The sequence below is a fragment of the Acanthopagrus latus genome, chromosome 13, assembly GCF_904848185.1.
Source record: "Acanthopagrus latus isolate v.2019 chromosome 13, fAcaLat1.1, whole genome shotgun sequence".
Classification (NCBI taxonomy): Eukaryota; Metazoa; Chordata; class Actinopteri; order Spariformes; family Sparidae; genus Acanthopagrus; species Acanthopagrus latus.
The window spans coordinates 2,571,032-2,588,084 of NC_051051.1; the positions used below are offsets into that span (position 1 = coordinate 2,571,032).

Genomic DNA, 17,053 nt, shown 5'->3' on the forward strand with positions numbered 1-17,053 from the left:
TCACGCAGCATGGAAGTATTTCCTCAGTGACAAATGACTAGAAAATCAAAGTGTTCTCGACGCCACTTCCAGACGCAGTTTATCAGACTGGATGTTCATCTAATCCTTCCCTCAGACGGGTCCAACAGCAACACTGCAGAGTTTTCATATTAGCGCTGACACTCGCTGTCAATCAGTCGCCTGTCAAGCAGCCAGTTGGACTGAAGAACTGACAGTCAGACTTCGAGCTGCTGATCGAGCTGAGCGTTCATCAAACATGTCATTTTAAAGAGTTCCTCATGAGGTTTCATGATGTCTGTTAGTCCTCAAAGGGCTCTTTGTCAACACGACGACATGTGATTCTCCTCACACTGCAACCTTTTTCACCGAGCTCACGAGACAGGAGGCTTGTTGTGCTTATTCAGTCATCCAAAGACTTGCCTGTTTGCATTAAAGTGTGTGTGTGTGTGTGTGTGTGTGTGTGTGTGTGTGGACGGGGTGGACGTGCAGTGACAGGTGCAGCCGGTCACAGCAGCTACAGTATCAGCTGCTGCAGAGGAAATACAATCAGCTATACCCAGTCAATACACACACACACACACACACACACACACAGCTTTACAACATTAAAACGTGTGTGTGTGTGTGTGTGTGTGTGTGTGTCTACGTGACTTGTTTCTGTGGAACAAGTTTCCAGTTGAGAAATGTTACGGCTGACGTTCTCGTCCGTGTGTTCGGTTCATTTGATTTTCAGAATATTCTCCTGACATGAGCGCCACTATAAACCTCTTCCTGTCAGAGTCTGTTGCACCTCTTGGCAGCTGGACTGTTTACCTGTAAACTTCAAAGTGTACCTGAAACACGCAGTCGGAACTTGTTGCGTCACTACAGCAACATTCGAACGTTCAAACACAGAATGTCTCCTGCTGGAACAAAGTTTTCGTCCGGTGTTCTGTTGCTCCATGAATCAAGAAGAAAACAGCTGGAGTCTTGTGATGTTTGATGATATAAAATAGTGTATTAATAGTGCTGCGAGTTTAATCTGAGGGAACATTTCCTTTGAAAGCAGAACATCAAGAACAGAAACTAGAATCATAACTCTGATGTTTTATTACAGGCGGATTTGACCTCAAACTATCAGCAGTCACCATCTTCACACATCTTATCTGTGTGTTTGGTTACCACCTCATCCTTGAATCACTGATCTGATTTAAGTGAATTTACCTCTGCAGCACTTTGCGTTACACCGACTGAAACAGCGCGTCGTGTTGTGAGTTTAACATCCTCCCGTCTTCCGTCTCTGCGTGTGATTATCTGCCGTCGCTTCCCCGTCAAACGTTTGTCTGGGTGTGTCCGCGTTTTAACGCACAATGAGGTGTTAACTTGCATTATAGAGCTGACAACGAGCAGAGCGCATCAGTCAGCCACACACACACACACACACACACACACACACACGCCCCTGTTGACAGGCAGATGCACTTTAATCCCTCTAGATGAAAACAGAGACCCTCTGAGCCCTCAGGCCTTTCTACACAGAACACAGAGCTGGAGATATGCCCTCCACACACACACACACACACACACACACACACACATTCGCACACACTCTCCTCATCTCTCAAATACATGCAGCAGTAAAATGCAAATGCACACGTGTATGCATGCAAAGATGATACAGAATATGCAGAGATACAAAATGTCCTGAGTTTGTGTGTGTGTGTGTGTGTGTGTGTGTGTGTGTGTGTTACAGAGAAAGTGAGGTTTGCCAAGTGTATCTTATGATCACAGAGAGTTTATAGATTGTGAGCTTGTGTTGCTGCCTGAACTGAAGCCGACCCGACGTCTGCTGCCAAAAAGCAAGAAGGACAGTGAGAACAGACAGATTCAGATTCTGTCCGTCTGTCGGCGTCACGTACGTACGAACACACCACATTTATCCCAAAACGGTGTGAAACCCAAAAAGCAGTGCGGGGGCCACATGTCTGAAGGTGGTGGTGATGTGCACCTTTGCAACACCTGAACACAGCAGTCTCTTCTTGAACATCAGCGACCTGCAGAGCAGCGTGTCCACGTGTCTTCTTCAGTTTTGAACTTTTAGGTCACAAAGAGGAAGAGATGAGGAAACAGATCGGCCAGAGAGGATGTTGAGTGTGAGTTCATGTGACTATCTAGAGTTTCATCACTACTAAATATAACAACGTATCAGTATCTTTCCGCCTGTTTCCTCCGCTTTACAGGAAGTATGTACCGACGCCCAAACCATCGACAGCCGAGCAGCCACGAGTCGCTGAGACGCATCTGAGTCTTCTAGATCTAAAATATGAAGACCAGCATTTTCAGAACAACATTGACTAACGGTGTCGACAGGATCTGATGTTCTCCCGTTTATTGTCTTTGCAGAAGCCGTGTGATGCATTCAGAGTGCACGTTTAAAAATGTGCAGCGATGACATCTGGCTTCATTATGAAACTCAGTGAGACTTCTAGAAACTGAAGTGGAGAGAAAACAAAGAAAATGAAGACAGATTCAGTGAGCTCATGGCTTATCTCTGAGCTGTTTTTATAACACAAGACAAAGTTCCAGATGAACTGCAATGTTGAACCGGTTTGAAACTCCAACAAGTGGCGTTCATCTGATCAGATGCAGCCAGTATGTTTTAGCGTGTTTGTCAGAGGATGTCGGATGTTTTGTTCGAGCGTCTTCGTGCCCCCTTTGTACACGTACCGCGAAAGAGAGACTTCGTGTCCTCTCGGCGAGCACGTCGCCTTTACACTATTCAGTTGGCGGTCAGAGAGACCTCACGAGGGCAAAGATGACAAAACAAAGCTCTCTGGACTCATTTTTTTTAAGAGGCCATGCATTGTGAAAGAGGAACACAGCAGCAGCAGCCAGAAAAACGCAATCTAGGGAAAACTGGAAACGTTCAGCAAGTGCAACATTCCCGCTGTGTGATATCGTTCTGCTGTAATGTTTGGGGGTTGATTTATTGCAACATTTGATAAAGAAATGAAGTTATTTCGTGAAATTATCTCAAGCCAGGACCCTCCTGTTGATGCAGCTGAGTTTAACACTGACAGCAGGCAACACTAGATTTTAAAATGAAGACTAAACTGTTCAGGTTGATCATCGGATCATTTGGGCTTCGGGTCAGGACCACCTACATTTATATTTCTGATGTACGCATCTGTTTGTGTTGGTGCTCGGATGTGTACTTGTGACCAGGGTGACTGTTCATCGACGCTGGACTTCTGTTTGCACAGCGACGTTACATAATGTTTGTCTGTCCTTGGGTGGAGGCATCCGAGAGTCACAGGCCTCCTGAACTGAGGCAATAAACTGAGAGAAAACAAGAGCCGGGTACAAAGAGAGAGAGAGAGAGAAACAACAAGCGTCAGAGAAACACATGAACACAAAACTGTCAGTCAGTCAGAACTGATGTACAGCAACCAAAACACTATTCACTTAGTTTCAGCTGATAAATCACTAATGAAACATCTGAATATTATATTACATGTCTGTGAATACATCATAAATCCTACACACTTAACTGATGAAGAGTCAAAAAAACAGAAAATAATATATGGAGATCAGCTGGATTTTTAAATTTATGTGTAATTTGCTTCAACTTCAGTGTGTTTGCGGCCCAAAATGTACTTTTGATATCTAACAACACTCAATATCAGAAGACTTTCACTCTTACCAACGTAAGAGTTTTTTAAAAGACTTTTGGGAACTTTTTACAACACTGACATTGGTTTCGTCAGAAGTAAGAAGCCGTATGAGATGTTTCATGCTCGGCCAACCAGAGAGGAAAAGAGGTCGAGGTCGCGAACTGGCAACAGAACCAGCTGCCTGGTGCTGGCAGTAAACATCAAAGAAGAAGAAGAAGAAGAAGAAGAGACACACCAGTTGCCTTCAACTTCTTCAAACAGCTTCTTCTTTTCTTTTTTTTTCTTTGAGAAGAAGAGAAGTGAAAACAGCTGATCAGCTCTGTGAGTCAAATATTGACGACCCTGGAACTCGTCCAGTAAAAGTGTTTCAGTCTCCCAACACGTCCACCACACAGAGACCCGTCCACACTGTGGAGTGGTAGTAAATGTGCTAATCGGTCTTTCTTGTCACAAACGTCCTCGACACTGATGACGTCATCTCTTTTTAAAAGCTCAAGGACACTTCCACCTACTCATGATAATCCTTCCATGACTTCAGGCTCAGTCGGACCAGAAGCGAGAGAAATCCTGAGCGTAAGTGGGATCCTGTGGGAAGAAATTAGTTATGGGAACAAACACGTCAACCACAGACCGGCTCAACACCACACTGATCAGATCTTGTGGCTTTGGTCTATAAATACGACCTCTCTATCTCGCTCACACGTCATCCTGTGGTGGCACACCGGCCAAGCGTCTGACTGTAAATGAGACCCTTGATCTGGTTTTGGATCGGCGCCCTGACCACTTGTGCGGCGGGTTCTGTGGAGGAAAGCTCGAATATTCTCAGACTGTTTTTCCTTTTAAAGTTTCTGTCACTTAACTGAAACCAACCATCAGATTTTGGGCCAAACTGAGAAAGAAAACATTGGTTTTTCAGCCGACACCGGCCAGTAGTTTTATTTTAGAGTTAGTTTATTAAATAAGGTCATAAATTACATTGAAAGGTGTTAGTAGGTGGAGTGTTTTACTGTTAACTAAGATGGACAGGATAGGAGGTAAACATGGAGAACACTGGAGGTGAAACATGTCAGGTGACAGGTGGCAGGTCTGGTTCGGTTGAGACCCAGATGTGAAAGATCCAGCTGTTGTAAACACAGAGGAGACCTGCAGATGTTTAAGGCTGTTCAGAAGTAAAGATGAAGTCCTGAGAGGTCTGTTTAAAACACAAAACCCAAAGACGACGAGGAGCCCCACTCAACATCTCAACCCGTCGCTGCTATTTGGGGCCTCGCTGGTATTCTGGGAGCTGAAAGTCAAACAGTCCTCAGCGCGAGGTGTTAAGCTTCCCGTACGCTCTGTATAGATTCACCTGACAGATCCATATGTTACTGAGACGAGCAGGCGATCCCGTCCAGCTTTACCAGCTCAGCGAGGACAGTTTTAAAACAAAGCATGACAGTATTTTATATCACGTGTGGTATTTGACATTTCACGTTTCTCTGCAGAACTTTTTCTTCACACTGTAAACAAACACATGAAAACCCTGAAGCACCAAAAGACTTTTTTTATTTTTCAAAATGTTGTGTGCATAAAATTATTATAAAAATATTTTTAGAATAAGAGGGGCCTGTTCAGAATGTCTTAGAGCCAACTGTGTTATTTTTACAATATTTAAAGGAGCAGCACCATTTAATACTGAAGCTAAACTGGAGAAACACAAGGATAACCAACGAATATTCTAAAAGACCTCGATAAAACTGTTCTGCCTGGTTCTTACAGCGCCAGCCCAGGTGAAAGGGTCCATTTTATCCCAAACTACAACTACAAACTTTTATTTTTGTGTGCAGAGCCAGTCGACATGCTGTTTTATCTCAGCTACACACCTGTAAAGTTTTCTGACTGCGTCTTTCACGGCCGCGATGTTGATGATGATCGAGCAGATAAAATTCTGTCCACAATCGGACGGACGGACGTATAAACACTCAGAATCACCTCCGCGTCAGCTCACATCACAGGAGCCGCCTCACTTTTGCAGTTATGACGCACACTCACGGACTCACACGGCGAGAAACATTATCGGCCGTGACAGGTCGACATCCGGCTTCCCAGAGGACACAAACCCTTCCAGTGTGTGCCGGTCCTGCGCTCGTCCCTCTGTGGACTTCAGGTTGGGACGACTTCTGGCAGAACAATGAGTAACACAACGTGCAGCGCAGCACGGCAGGACCGTCCTGGGGGTTTGATGCCAGTCGGCCTCGCTGCCAGTGTGACCCTGTAGCCAGCTGCAGTAAAAACATCTTCTTGGCTCAGAGGAGTGTTTTTCTTTTTCCCACAGACCTCCAGTACGAAGGGAAACTTTTAATCCATTTCATATTTGTAAGAAACACTCCAGAAACCTGTGTTGTTTGAAAGAAAAGGTGATTCTTGAGTATCAGTTGGCTATGAGACTCAAAAATCACCTTTTCTTACAAACAACACCTTTAAAGTGACTTTACAGTGAGTGTGTGTGTTCTCATGAGCGCCTCCTCCCTCCTGCTGATCAGACGACACCTGAGTATTTTGTAAGTGTGTCTGCCGACTGAACACTTGCGGTGCTGCCAAACGCCGCGACATATGGCGTCACACCAGCTGACCGGGCCGCCTTGGCAACAGGCTGCATGTGTGTGCCGGTGAGTCCATACATACATATTGTTTGTGTGTGTGTGTGTGTGTGTGTGTGTGTGTGTGTGTGTGTGTGGTACAGTTCCAGGGAGCACAGGAAGTTAAATATTTTCTGATTGTCCTGCTGTCGGCCTACATCACGATTTGGCGAGTGCTGTCGTATCGTCCACCGTCCTGCAGAGATCTGACCTGCGAGTGAGTGAAGGATCGTCTCCGTTCTTTTTGGCTCTTAATCTTGATGATACGAGCTCCACTTCCTGTTTATTTGCTGTTTCCTGACACCAGCACTGACGGGAGGCTCAGCGCCCATCCACATGGAAACGCACTTTTTTGAAACCTGGTCTCAGGGTGGAAAAATTCGAAAACGCCGCCCTTGCGTTCTTGTGTGGACGGCGAATCTGCACACTTTGCGCATCGATGACGCCATTGCCCCGCCCCTCGACCTCTAGACTCCGACCTCTGAACCCCGCGACGTCTCATAACAACAGCAACAACAACAACGGCGGACTACGTGCCTGTGTTGGTGCTGCAGAAGATAACGAGCTAAAGCGCATTGAGTCGTTTAAAGTGGATCCGTTTGGATGCAAATGTTCTTGAAATGATGCCAAGGAAGACAAAGAGAAAAAAGATGGCTTTGGTACATGTGGACATGGTGTCAGTGTGCAAAGACAACAAGTGCAATAAATGTGGACACTGAGGGAATAAACCCCAAACTCACAGCACGATATTCCTGCCTGACGTCCACGTAACAGAAGTGCCCTCCGGCGCCTGCAAGTCTCCTCGACGCCATTCTAAGAAATCCAATCAGCGCATGTTAACAGCATCGGATTACCTCAAATCAAGCTCGATTAGCTCTAATTAGATTAGGATCAGAGCGTCACTTAGACACCTCCTTAGCGCTTAACGCGGTGAGGAGATATCCAGGCGCTTTAACTCACGCCGGCCCCTCTGAGGGCCGTCGGAGCTCCTGCCGTTTCATTGTGACTTTTATCATCCAATCACGCCAGGACGCATTAGGTGACGACTCCGACACGGAAATCTAATTTGACTCACGCTGCTGCAATAATCCACATGAGACGGTGAGGTGTCTCAGGCGCACTTTGTGATCACATTTCTGAGTTGGCTGAAGGCGATCCAGCTGTGACACACACACACACACACACACACACACACTGGGAGGAAAAGATGCAGATGGATGTGGTATTACAGCTATGCATGCATCAGGCCTTATGTGATGCACATTGGAGCTGAGAGGACGACACCTCCGCCTGCAGAGGTTCTGTACCCAGCTACCGCTTTGGTACAATACCTATTTAATCCTTCTCTTGTCAAACAGGAGACTCTGCTGGTTTATTTCATTACGTTGCTAATTGCCCTTTAAGCTCTGCCAAAGCCGGCTGGATTTTTCCGCAACCAAAGTGCACGTCTCATTGCAGAGGACGCTTGTGGAGACAGAGTACAAACAAGCCGGCAGAAATGTGAGGAGGGAAGGAAAATGTGGGCGGATGATTGCATTTTGGATCCCTGAAGAAGAAATACACCTTCTGTTGACTGCGGAAGACCAAAAGTACCAAAATAAAGATAAATAGATGGATTTATGACCAATACATACATTTATATGTCATTAAATGCACCAGAAATCATATAAAAAAATAAACAATTTGTGTTATTTGCTGTAATTTGCTTCTGTATTTATATATCTTTGAATTAATGTGTTAATTTATCGTCGATCTGTGCACTCTGATGTGCAGAGTGAAGCAGAAGTGCATAAATAAATAAATAAAAATAAATAAATGTAAAAAGAAAATGATGAAATAAGAAAGTTTAGTGGGGATAACGGGAAATACAAAAGGAAAATAAAACATACATTCACTCCAAAATGAATAAATTGATGAAAAAAACAATTACAGATCAAATTAAACACATCAATCTCTGTCATATTGTAAAATGTATTGATGCCTAAATTTATGTTAATATTAATTTATTTACTGAGTAATTTGTTTGTTTGTTTCTTTATTTTTGATTGCTGCAGTCTTGGTCCTCCACACATCCGTCTTAAGTCGTATTCACACATTCACAGTCGTCTTCACTCCTTCAGAGCTCACTTCCTGCCTTTTCATCGCAGAACAACATTTATTAACTAAATGTATGAAGCTGTTCAAAAGGCTTCGAGACGTGTGATATCACTCTTTCCTCTCGGTGTATTTGGACCCGTTCAGCGCTCCGCTCCGTCTCTGTGATGCCTGAAGCTCATCATCAAGGTCGGTCCTCCTCCTCTGAAAGTTGAACTTTTCAATTAAATGTCTGTTTCCGTCTGTGAGTATTCTGCCGTGTCCTTGTGAGAGCCGGTTTAATCCTCCACGGGATATTTATCTCTGCAGCGCGGTCGGATCGATTCTTCACACTGAAAGAACAGCAGCCGCCTGAAGCAGCGAGTCAGAATCCATCTAATTAGCATTTCATAGTCAAGGTCATGATCATATTCATACAATAGTGCTTTTACTAACAGTTGTTGACTGATGTTGTGCAAATAATGATCCAAAACAGGATTTGGTGTGTCATGGAAGTTGTTCTGTTGTCCTGGTTCTGTTCCAGCATGGCTTCATTTTGTTCTCAGCCTCTGGATCACTGTGTTCCCTTTGGCCGAGTCTTTTTTGTGGAAACTACAATAATTAACAAACTGAGTCACAAAGAGTCGTTTCTCTCGAAAGACTCGGATGCAACTCAGAAGTTAAAAATCAGATGAACACCATTTGACATTTGACATAAACCCACATAAACTTTTTTTTTTTATCTGTAACCTAATAAATACAAATATTCTGACTTTCTTGAACACTTCATTCTTTGCAGACTGCTTTTCTCACCAGTCAGCTCTGGAACAAAACGTCTCAGTCCCCTCTTTGTACGAGTGTTGAAGACAACAGGGATCAAACAAGCTTATGAATCTCTGACAGCTCAGGTTAGTATTTCACCACAAAGCCCTTTAAATACTCCGCCGTTCTAAATCAAAATCCGGAGCAGTGAAAGTTGCGTAATGAGATTTGTCTTGGACGTCAGGGATGCACATAGTGTGGTGTGATGTGTTGAGGCTGAAGGTTTACATCAGGAGGGATTAAAGCCGTGTTTATGGAGGATATACACTTATATACACTAAGTGGTGTGATAAACTGGTTGTACATCCAGTGGACAGACATACAACTGAGCTTTACCATAACAAGGCAGGCCTGTGTGTGGGCGCTGATTTGTGTGTGTGTGTGTGTGTGTGTGTGTGTGAGACAACAAGAGAGAGCGAGACAGCCTCTGGAATGATAAGATATACGAAGCCAGCGGTCCGGCAGCAGCAGCAGCCATGCCCAAAATTAGTAAGAGGAAGTTGGCTGTACCACGTCTCACCATTCCTCCCCGTCTACGGTAATTTAACGGTTTAATTATGGCCGTGGCGACAAATTAATAGCGAGGTTCTCCACACTGGACGTCTGTTATGGTCTGGTGGCTGAGGGCTACTGTTGATGATAATGCTGATAACACTCTGAGTTACAGTCTCATAAAGCATCCGTTATACGATGCTATACAACGTACACGAAGCCTCGAGTTGTTCTGCATGTTTAGGTTTCTGACAGCACTTTACACAAATGATGTAATGTGCTGTGTGACTTCCTGTGCTACATCTCAGAAAGGATTTATTCTGGTTTTTACTCCACTGCATCTGTTTGACAGCTTTATTCACTTGTTACCCTTCAAATTCAGATGTTTCAGCATTTAGCTGTAACTACAACTGAAAAAGCAATTTTTAAGATTTACCGTATTGTCGCTGTCGTATCGATCTCAGAATGAGACGTAACCTGGAGGACAGTTCAGGTGGAACTACTGTCTTCCAGCAACAACTATCCACGAGATCTCACGTGTTTTCCGGCTTTTGATTTTAGTATCGTTTGTTATATGAGGCTCCTTTTTCAACGTCAAGGTCAACATTGGCGGCGAGTGGAACAAGCTACTGCTAACATGAGCTGTTCAAAAACTTTCTTTTTAGCAAACTCTGTGTACACAAACAATGTTCTCAGTGCTGGTGTTCATGTGTAGAGACCCTGGTGATGCTACCAGCAAAGTTTCATGTTGTGTCGAGACTTCTTACTGTTTTAAAAATAGAGATTTTGATGCTATTATAAAAGTTGAAAATGAGTTTGACCCGAAAACGAAAATACGGTAAATCTTAAAAGTGTGTCTGTCGTCGTAATAATGCTTTTAAACGAAGGATTGACTCGGGTTCATTCACAAAAAAAGCCTAGGTTGCACTTTGGCCAGAGTTTCACTTAAACCTCTGACATTTTGGATATAAAGAATCATAATGTGAAGGAGTGAGTCCAGTTTCGGAGAGCTGCTAGCTGAGGACTAACACAGCTGAGGTGGGGCGACAGTTTGACTGATGCTCTGATGCAAAGAGCTGGTTGAACCTTGTCATCAAGTTTTTTAAGATACTAAATGAGGATTGAGATTTGGTGCACCACTTAATGAAGTCTGTTATATAAAAAGACTGTTATACATAGGTATTATATGAATTCCATGTCGAGTTAAGGCCATTAGTTTTAATGAAACTATCCAACAATAGTTAAAATTAGCACAACCTTGAACATCTGCGTCAGTAAAATGCTGATCTGAATACTTCTTCCGTCACTGTTTATAATAATTTCCGCTGTGTAAAGAAGCCTCGTTTTGTTTCAGCCCTTGGACACAGATATGATTCATACGTGTCAGATTAGCTCATCTGGACTTTACGATACTCCCATGAGTCCTCACAGGTTTGTCCCAGCTTGGTCAAAATCTAACGTTGGGGAGTGTCGATGAACAGCTCGTTATGTCAGTGAGGTGTCAGTCCGCAGAGTCTCAAAGGGATTCAAGTCTGGGCTCGGCGTCAAGAACTTAAACAGTCTTGTTAAAAAGCCAGGAGATGTTGAAATGGTTTGATGTTAAGTCATTGTTCTGTTTGGACGGCGTCATGTCTTTGGTATTCACAGTCCTGCGTGTGGCTTCAGTCGTTGTCCTCCTGTACAGTAAGCTTAACATTCCCCTCGTCTCTGCAGCTCGACGGGCCTGAGACACGATGCTGCTCCACAGAGAGGATGTTGTTCTGATGGTAGATTCAGGCACACTTTGTTTGTCTGAGGCGTTCAGTGACAGGATCGTACGTTAGCATCTCCCACTGCAGCCGTCCAGCCGTAACACTGTCAGACGAGCCTGCAGGTCGTCCGTCTCATTCTCGCCCAGACCGGCTTTAAATCCTGATAGTTCCATGTTTCTCTGTCTAACCATGCAGCCATCTGTGTTCCTGTAAAGCCGAATTGATGCTTTCCCACAAAACAGCATGTGCCAGAGGATAAGACAGAGGACTTAAAGTATCTGAGAGCAGATGCTAGGAATTAACTTGGAATGAGCCTTTTGCTCTGGAGGTGAGGTGAATCACCCTCCACTGTTTTCTCTTGTCCCTCAACGACAACTTTAGCACCGTAAAGCTCAGCATGTGGGGTCGACGCTGGTGTTAATGATTCACCTGGGGAGAGTAAATCTGATTTTGTTTGAGTTTGATGATGGAAAAACTGCTTCTGATAACACATCTTTCTTGTCATATCTTAATAATAACACAACATCTTGGATGGAAGTGATGTGAGGACAGAGTGGCTGACACAGAGTTCATCCTGTTCCAAGGAAAGTGACTTTTATTATTGAGTAATCTGCTTTTTGTCATGGTTTTTGGGTTTTTACTTTAGCTGTTTCCTGTTTTATTTTGTAGGTTTACACTTCCTGTCTTCATGTTTTTTCCCTTTAGCTCCACCTGTCCCGCATGACTCCGCCCTCTTTTGTGTATTTAAATGTTTTCTCTCTCTTTTTGTCAGTTGGTTTGCAATTTCCCGGTCGTGTGTTTTCACGTCAGTTTCCCAGGTGTGCTCTCCGTGTCTCACCTGCATTCACTGCCGGACTTCTTTGTATTATCCTGGTTTGTACTTTGTTTAGTTTCTGCTCTGGGTTTCTTGCCTGCCTTTGTTTTTTGGACTTCCTCTATATGTCGTTCAGTCTCGCTTTTTGTATCTCAACCCGCCTGCTTGAGTGTCTCATTTAGTAAAAAACATTTTGAAAAATGCTCATCATAATTCTCCCGGAGCCCACAGTGACGTCTTCAGATCTTTTATCTAACCACACAGTCCAAAAAGCGGCAAATCCTTCCATTTTAAAAAGCAGGAAGCAGCAAATGTTTGACCTGAAATGACTGAAACGATTGATTAGATTATGTTTCAGAAGCCCCATTGTTTGAGACTTGCTTTTTCTGTCTTTGTTTTGGGTGGATTTTTCCAACTTCTTAACTGATTGCTGACTAATTGCAGTGGATTCAGATCACCTGTGTGAAGGTGGTGGAGAGACTGACTCCTGATTGAGGAGTGGAGGCAGCCCGGGTCACTTCCCTCTCAGCCAATCAGGGTGTGACGACGCCCTTCTGTGAAGGCTTAAAGAACCTGGGACGGTACTCAGGTGGTTCTGACTCTCACTCTGAATCTGTCCCCGACTCACTGAGGATCTCGTTCCCTCAGACTGTCAGACAGAAACTCTGCTGCACGTCATTCTAGTGAGGAAACTGTTTGTTCATGAACCCCTGAGACCTGAAGCACCTTCAGCCTGACATGTTATTTCACTGGGTCTTACAGGAACTTATTTGTTTATTGGTTTATTGTCCAGGTAGCGGACACTGGGGCGTTCCCTCATAGATTTACATGTTTATATCTGTATGTATGTTGGACCGGCCTGTAAGTGTTTTACTGCCAGTACAGCCACAACGTGACACATGTTCTTTTGTCTGAGTGCTTAATTAATTGACTACACAGACAAAAAGATGTTTATGTTTGAATTAGAACAAATAAAATAAAACAGATGAAAACCGAGGCGGAGCGATTGTTCCCTCGTCTCTTGTTCACCCTCTTGTTTTTCCTCCGTCTCTCTGTCTGGTCTCCGTCTCTGGTTTCATTATCAGAGAAGCGTGCAACGCGTTGGACAGTCGGTGGGGGGCTGTGACTGGTTTGGACAAAGCAGGTAATGGTAAATCAATGAAAGGGACAATCATCTGCCAGCCGTCTTCACACACAGCTGGATGTGAGCGATTCTAAAAGCTCCATACAGCCCGGCCTCTGCGGTCATCATCAAACACTCCGTGGTTATAGGTGTGGGTGAGGGGTTTGAGGGTGGGGGAGCCTTTTACAGATAACAGTAAATCAATGGATCCACTCGCGGCTTTATCTTCAGCACAGATGGGGCAGTCGAACATCTTCAAATGGCCAGACAATTGGAGCAGCAGCATCAGACGGATAATAGGGCAGATATAAGGCTGAGGACTTTGGGCCATCCAAGTGTCGGGCAGTTGAGAATAAATCAATGACAAGCCTATTAACCTCTGTGACAGCTGCTCTGCTGACGAGATGGGAGGAAGAGAGGCTGCCGGAGGAGAACAAAGACGCTGACAGAACAAACAGAGATAAGAGAGAAATGTCAGACAGAGAAGAACTTCTGAAGCCTGTGGTGGATGTTGGAGGAGGTCGGGCTCTTCTGTTTGTTATTTCTTCATGTGTAAAAGGAGGTCTGGTGTCTGGTCGTCCTGCAGGAGAGACCGACAGCCGAGCAAAACCAGAAACCTGCCAGAAAACCACCAGCAAAGAAGTTTTCTGCTTTCACATTTTCAACAGATGCATCACATCAATGTTTTGTTCAAAGTGCATGTGAGAGGCACAAAATACAGAAAACAGAAATGTGACTTTGATGACTAAAACAAAAAGGTGCTCACAGGGTTAGAAACCTGGAAGCACTACAGGACTGTAACCAGGTGTGATATGTTTTATTCAACAGGGAATAAAATGATCCTCAGCCTGCAGTTCAAACTCTCCGGCTCCATCTACTGTACCGACTGAGCCATGCACAGACAGAAGACTGTACACGATTCAAAGGAATCTGTTCATTCATTGATTCAGCGCTCTGTGTAACATCTGTGTCACATCTGTGCTGGACTGGACCACAGAACCCAATCAGACCTCGCTCTGCTGAAAAATCTGCCTTTAGTTTCTGAACACCAAACAAGTGATTATATATCTACAAAACATTCTCCAGGTCGTTACTCTGACGTGATCTCAAAACACAACTGTTTTCAGAGTTTTGTTCTTTTTAAATGTTTGAACTCGTGTTCTTGTGTAACCTCGACAACACCACGAATGAGAGAAACCTCAGTTACTTTCAAGGCTTAATTAGAGTTTTGAACTGAATTGAAATATCAGTCAAAAAGTAAGTTTTGTTAAAATAACTTTAGTAAAACTATCATAACATTCATTAATAAATGGTAAATTCATGGTGAGTTAAACTTCAGTTAATGATTTCACTGTTAACAAAGAGTTAAATGCCTAAGAAACTGTTTTTTTTTGTTATATCCATTCTAAGGACATTTTAGAGTACATCTGATTTATTTAAATGCATTCATTTATATTGTCAAGCTAATTGATGTTTTTACATATTTTTACAGAGTATTTTTTGTATTTTTATTCCATCTCCATTCCATATTTTCAAATACAATTTGTTGTGCTGTTGCCTTTATGATTGTATATTAAAATCTCTGATTTGATTATCATGTTTCTCTATATTACCATATACCATTACCACTTTCATTATTAACTGTAATTCTGTTTATTATTAAGTGTTACTCAAACATATTTGTAATTGATACACAAGGTGTGGAAACTGATCTTATTCTTGTTCAAAACATACAAGGAAGTCTGCAAAAATCAACTCTTTTACCCTCTAAGTTTAATTAGAAACATGACAAAAATATTAAAACTGAAATGTAACACAACAGTGTTTTTGCCAGCCGAGACACTCGCCACAGTTTGTCCTGTTTTAACTGCCACGAGTCTGTCTGCCGGCACAGTGATTCTGTTACATGATTTGTGTTATTTACATCAGACTTTTCCACCACAGTCACTAGAGGTCACTGCAGGAGTCAGTAAAGATCGGCCTCTTCTCCTCCTGAACACTGTGGGTAACATTTCACAGCTCACTGTGGCTTCTAACAACGCTGCAGCAAACAAACAGCTCTGGGATCTTAATTGGAACCATAAACCACATTTATAGTTTCCTTTTCACCTTTTAGGGACTAAACAATGTGGGTTTGAGATTCTGTGAAGTGAAACAGCCTCAGTAATCTCTACATAAACTTTCTCCTTCGTCCCTAAAAGAGCAACACCTACAAAATCACTTCCTCAGGCAGCGTTCTGTGGCACCTCCTGAGCAAAACACCCTGAAACGGATGTTTGCGTCATGAACAGGAGTCAACGCACACGTAGACGATTCAGCTGAACCTCCCACTGTGACCTTGATCACAGATGCAGTGACATGCCAAGTATGTTATCGGTAACATGTTACACCACGTCACATCATGCAGACGATCAGAGGAGGGTTTCCATGTAACCTCGCTCCTGCACTGACACGTCTTCTTTCAGTTCCTAGTAATGGGAAACACTTGTAATTCCAGACAGCCTTGTTGTAAAATTACCCCTCGCTATCCTGTTGCTGTGTGTGTGTGTGTGTGTGTGTGTGTGTGTGTGTGTGTGTGTGCATGTGTCAGGTTACACTCAAGTCTCTTTAGGACAGTCCTAAAGATAGTGGACAGGCAGGAGTGTGTTCAACACTGCAGCATTTGGATGCAGAAACACAGCGAGTAGACGAGAAACTATTAGTAGAAGAGAAACTATTATGAGTATTTATTGCTATTATGACTATAATTAATAAAGTCAAGACTGAAACAGAATCAAATTAGTCACATGATGATATCATTATCTGTTAAAATTTGGATTTTCATCTGCAAAACATTAACAAATGAATTAATCTTTATATTAAGGTCTTGTAATAACTGTTAATTAGTAGGGAATGAGCTCCTTAAGATCTTATAAGATGCTCATTAACATTAATAAGACTATAAGTGTTTATTAATTAGTGTTACATTAATTCTGATTATGAGACACTTAGAAACTTGCTAACATTTTATTTGCTAACAGGGTTCTTATCAAGGTTAACGAGATGCTTATCAACATTAAAGGAGGCATATTATGTTAATTTTCAGGTTGCTAATTTTATTTTGGTGTACTAGAACAGGTTTACGTGCTTTAATGCTCAAAAAACACATTTGTTTTCTCATTCTGTCCACGGCTGCAGCTCTGTGCTCCCCTGCTGTATGTTTGAGCTCCTGTCTCTTTAAGCCCCCCCCCGAATACTCTGACACTCTGATTGGTCAGCTCACGTACGTCTGAGCCAGCAATGCTAACAACAGCAGCTGTCAATCAATTTTCACATGCCAAACTAGCCGCTACTCATTAATTATGAAAACTTGTGACGTAGTGTGATGTCACAAAGTCACAGGATTAAAGGCGGGGCTACTGACGTTGGATCTCTGCTCTCCCAGCGACGGCGAGGTGACATCTGGGTGTCAGGGACTGACGGCAGCGCAGGACAGACGTCGTCGGTCTGATGGCGTCCACAGTCTGACAACTAAACACATCCTTCACTCATCACATAAAAGAGAAATGTCTTCAACAACGTTACAGGACCAAAACAGCAGCAACGTGGTAGCAGATGTGTTCGGCAACTTATGGAAAATAAAAAACAGAGATTTTATACAGGAAAGTGCCTGTCATCCTGTCTGCCATCCTGTCTGTCCTACTGACTCTACACCACATTACTGTCTG

General features: G+C 43.3%; 1 protein-coding gene across 1 annotated transcript in view; it reads right to left on the reverse strand.

Moving 5' to 3' along the window:
• Nucleotides 1-15,102: 15,102 nt before the first annotated feature.
• The window catches only part of ublcp1 (ubiquitin-like domain containing CTD phosphatase 1), a 28,315-nt gene continuing 26,364 nt past the window's right edge, over nucleotides 15,103-17,053 (reverse strand). Inside the window, exon 13 of the transcript XR_005078681.1 lies at nucleotides 15,103-15,926. The gene's annotated coding sequence lies outside the window, so the exon portion shown is untranslated. The remainder of the gene's footprint in view (nucleotides 15,927-17,053) is intronic.